This window comes from Galeopterus variegatus, unplaced genomic scaffold, assembly GCF_000696425.1.
Source record: "Galeopterus variegatus unplaced genomic scaffold, G_variegatus-3.0.2 Scaffold7292, whole genome shotgun sequence".
Taxonomy (NCBI): Eukaryota; Metazoa; Chordata; class Mammalia; order Dermoptera; family Cynocephalidae; genus Galeopterus; species Galeopterus variegatus.
Window position 1 is genome coordinate 50,597 of NW_007733403.1, and position 5,245 is coordinate 55,841.

A 5,245-nucleotide genomic window follows, 5' to 3' on the forward strand; every position below is an offset into this window, starting at 1 on the left:
GTGTGGCTATCTCATGTCAGAGTATAGGTTATAGTTTTAAGAGGCCTGCTACATGGGCAGAAGTGATGAAGACCTCCTCTCCACAAGAAATCTCAGAACTTGTACAAGTTATAGCCTTTTATCTCCATAAAATGTTGAAGTCTATAGCAAATAGAATGCTTGAAACGTGTTTGGGAGATGTGTATATAGGTTAGGCAACAGTAAAATAGTTAAAGCTCGTATAGACCTTAAAGAAAATAGTCCTTTATTGCTAGAACAAACTACTCTGGCCAACTTCACCCTAAATCACTGTTGTTTTTCAGAGGGAAATAAGTCACTTAGCAGTGATTGCCTTTGGTTATTGTTATTATAAATCATATTCTTTGATTTCTACCTCTAAAGCAGGTGGGACCTGGGAAATTTCCAAACTGAATATTGAACAGAAAATGGTGTCTCCATGGAACATTAGTTGAGAGCACCAAAATTCTGTAGGAGGACACTTGATAGAAAACACCCCTTAAGAAGTGGCATTGGTTGATACAAGCAAACAGATTTGAGTTGGAGGGAGGGAGGAGGAAAGGGGAGGAGGGAGGGAGGTTTTGGTAATGGGCCACCATAATCAACCACATTGTATATTGATAAATTTTTTTTTTTTTTTAAAGAATTTGAGGCTCTGAGGGCCCAGCAAATACCTATCAGGAAAAAAAAAAAAAAGTGGCATTGATCAAACAATTGCAGTATTGTAAACACTTAGTGATTGACGAAATTAGCATATAGTCAAGTTTTGCTAAGAAGTTCTCCCAGCAAACCAGGAAGGCATTGAATCTTGCAGCTCAGGACATAGGTGTTGATTCTTGCCATCCAAGACATGGGGACTGATTGAGAGCTTTTCTTAATCATAGAATCCCTGGAATTTTCATAATCTCCCCTTACCTGAAGAACTCTTTGCCTGAGTAGATGTTTAATGTCTCTTTGAACCTCCTCCTCCCCATCCCTCTCAACTCACCAGAGGGGCAGAAGAGCAACTAGCTTTGTTATGGCTGGAATCAGAAGGAATAAAGACGGTTCTCATTTTCATACTAGCTCCCAACTCCTTTGGAAATATCTAAAGAATTCTATTTTTTAAAAATTCCTGCAGTTGCGCTAGTCTAATAATATAAGCTCTTAAAATCTGATTCCTATTGTAATTGTTTCCTTGCTGATATAGTTTGGATATGTTTGTCCCCCACAAAACTCATGCTGAAATCTGATCCCCAATGTAGCAGTGTTGGGAGGTGTTTGGGTCATGAGGATGGATCCTTCATGAATAGATTAATGCCTTCCCTGGGATGGGGGTAAAAGGGCTAGTAAGTGAATTCCATGCTATTAGTTCCCATGAGAAGTGATTGTTAAAAGGAGCCTGGTACCTCACCTCTCTCTCTTGCTGCCTCTCACCATGTGGTCTCCTTGTACCTGCCAGCTGCCCTGTCACCTTCAGCCATGATTGGAAGCAGCCTGAGGCCTGCACCAGATGCAGCTGTCCCAGGATTGTGAGGCAAATAAACCTTTTTTCTTTGTAAATTACCCAGGGCCTTGGGTCAAATCATTTGCCCCCAAAACTTAAACCCCACTGTAATTGTTGAGTGTGAGAAATCCTATTATGGTAATTGAAAGGTGGGACCTTGAAGAAGTGATTAGATTGATGGTTTAATGGTGGTCATGGGGTGTTTCAGAGGGCTTTAAAAGGAGAGTTCGTGAGGAACTAGCTCTCTCTCGCGCTCTCTCTCTCTCTCTCTCTCTCTCTCTGCACCACCACTTTCTGCCATGTGAGACCCCTGCATTGCTGTAAAGCGACCAGCAAAGAAGACCCTCACCAGATGTGTTCCCTAGACTTTGGACTTCCAGCCTCTAAACTGTAAGCAATAAATTTCATTTTCTTTATTAATCACCCAGTTCCAGGTATTTTGTTATAAGCAACAGAAACAAATACAGAAAATTGGTACCAGAAGGAGTGTTGCTTATAAAAAAATATTTGGTAATGTGGATGCAGCTTTGGAACTGGGTGTTCAGCAGAGGCTGGAAGAATTTGTAGGAGCAGGCTAGGAAAAACCTAGATGGTAGTGACAGTTTAGAAGACAAGAAAACCATGGGCCGGCCCAGTGGCACACTGGATAGTGCGCCGCTTGGGAAGCGCAGCGGCACTCCCACCCGAGGGTTCGGATCCCACATACAGACCGGTTCCCGCTCACTGGCTGAGCGAGGCGCGGGAGCAACACCGAGGGTTGCAATCCCGTTGCCAGTCCCTGGTCCAGTACGGGGGCAACACTGAGGGTTGCGATCCGTTGCCGGACACGGAAAAAGACAAAAGACAAAAAAAAAAAAAAAGAAGACAAGAAAACCAGGGAAAGTTTGGAACTTCTTAGAGACTGGTTAAAAGGTGGTGACCAGAATACTGATGGAAATATGGACAGTAAAGGCCATTCTGAGAAGATCTCAGATACAAACGAGAAGGGACTTATTGAAAACTAGGGCAAAGATCACCCTTGCTATAAACTGACAAGGAACTTGGCTGCATCCTGTTCATGCCCAAAAGTTTTATGGAAGATGGAACTCAAAAGTGCTGACCCAGGGTATTTGGCAGAAGAAATTTCTAAGCAGCAAAACATTCAGGATGCTGCACGGCTACGTGCAACAGCCTACGCTGAGTTATGGCGGCAAAGGCATGATGTAAAGCCAGAATTTATAATTACAAGGAAAGCAGAGTGTACAGATTCAGAAAATTTGCAGCCTGGCCATGTGGTACAGAAGCAGAGAGCATTTTCAGGAGAACAATCCAATGGTGTAGCCCAGCAACCGTTTGCTAAGGAGCTTAGTACAGAAGAAAGGGATTATCAAGAGAAGGGATAAAAGACCTTGAAGGCATTTCAGAGATCTAGGAAACTGCCTCTTCCATTACAGGCCCAGAGGCCTAGAGAGACAGAATAGTCTCAGGGAACAGGCCCAAGGTGCCCTCCATGGACTCGCAGCCCAGGGACACCTCTGGATGCTGCCCCCCCACACCAGTACTCCAGCTGCTTCGTCTACTCCAGCTGTGGCTAAATTGGCCCAAGTATGGCTAGACACAGCTTTGTAAAATACAAGCCAGAAGCCTTGGCAGTGTCCACATGGTGTAAGGTTTGCAGGTTTACAGAATGCTTGAGCTGTGAAGGCTTGAGAGCCTCCACCCTGATTTCAAAGGATGTATGGAAAAGCCTGGAGCCCCAGGAATAGATCTGTCACAGCGACAGAGTTACACAGACACCCTTCACTAGAGCAATGCCCAGTGGAAACATGGGGTAGGAGTAGCAGCAGAAAACTCCCATCAGCACCATGCCTAGTAGAGCTATGAGAGTGGGACTGCCATAGAGACCCCAGATCTGTAAAGCTACCAGAGTGCAACACCTGCCTAGGAGAGCTAAAGCATAGCTGGAAACCAAGAAAGCCATAGGAATGGAGCTGCCCAAGAACTTGGGGACCCAACCCCCACACCAGCGTGCAGAGAATATAGAACATGGAGTCAAGGTACATGATTCACCAGCTGTAATATTTGATGCCTGCCCTGCTAGGTTTTGGACTTGTTTGGGACCTGTTACCCTTTTCTTTTGGCCTATTTCTACCTTTTTGAATGGGAGTATGTACCCTATGCTTGTCCCGCCATTGTATCTTGGAAGTAGATAACCTGTATTGATTTCACAAATGAGACTTTGGACTTTGGACCCTGGAGTTGAAACAAGTTAAGACTTTTAGGATGAAATGAATGTATTTGTACATGGAAAGGACATGAGTTTGGGGGGACCATGGGCAAAATGCTTTGGGTTGAATATCTTCCCAAAACTTAATCTCCACTGTAACTGTTGAGTGCAGGCAATCTTATTATGGTATTTGAAAGGTAGGGTCTTGAAGAGATGATTTAGTTGATGGTTTAATGGTGATCATGGGCATGGTTCTGAGAGCTTTAAAAGGAGAGCTCATGAGGAGCTAACTCTCTCTCTGCTCTGCCATTTTCTGCCATGTGAGACCCCCACACTGCTGTAAAACCACCACCAAAAAAGACCCTCACCAGAAGTGTTCCCAGGACTTTGGGCTTCCAGCTTCTGAAACTATAAGCAATAAATTTCATAAATTTCATTTTCTGTGAGACCCCCACACTGCTGTAAAACCACCACCAAAAAAGACCCTCACCAGAAGTGTTCCCCGGACTTTGGGCTTCCAGCTTCTGAAACTATAAGCAATAAATTTCATAAATTTCATTTTCTTTATAAATCAGCCAGTTCCAGGTATTTTGTTATAAACAACAGAAACAGACTAACACACCCAGCCTCAGGTATTCTATTTTCACAACACAAAAACAGACTAGTACGCTTATCTGTCTCTTCCATTACTCTGAGTTACTTGAGGAGGGAAACCATTTTTATTTCTATGTCTGGAAGTATTTGCTCATAATAGGGAACCAATAGATTTTTTTTTTAATAAATGAATGAGTGTCTGAATGAATTAATGACTTAAAAACAAGTCATTTCCTTTTCATAGGGATATTGATTGCTTTCTCGTGCCTCGCATTTTCTCCTTATTTCTGTAATAGCAAGCTTCTTTCCTCCGTGTGGTTGTGGCGGGGCTGACAGTCACGGTACCCCACTCTCCACCACTACCACAGTGTGTCATATCTTCTAGGCTGGGCAGTCATGGGATTCCTCATCACTCACCACAGAGATTGGCTTAAGAAACAGGCAAATGACTCAAGCAGGACCAACCAATTCCCCAGTACAGTACTTGGATACTGGGAGAAAGATATTCTCTCTTGCTACTGAAGCTACTAGATTATATATCCCTGGGGATGACAGTGGTCATCTTTTTTTTTTCCCCACATGGAAGTAGCCTGTCTGCAGTAGAAGAAAATGTGGGAAATACAGAAAGAATCAAAGAGGTAAGGGTAAGGAGATGAAAATAAGAAATAAAAATGACCCAGTATTTTCTGTCATCCTGATCCTGTGGTCCAGACCTCCTCATCCTTCTCATGTGTTGCCTCCTGTTTTTCCCTGTATACATAGTTTGTGTTGAAGTCCTCACTAATATACACCCAAGAAACAATTACATTCTCCCTTCACCAAAGTAACAAAAGCTTCTCTCTAAAAGAGATAGACTATAGCACAAAGCTTTTATGGGTTGGTTCCACCCTGTATCACAGCAGAGAACAGTGAGTACATGGTACAGTCCTTAGCTTTCATTCATTAGACTTCTTTTTTTTTTT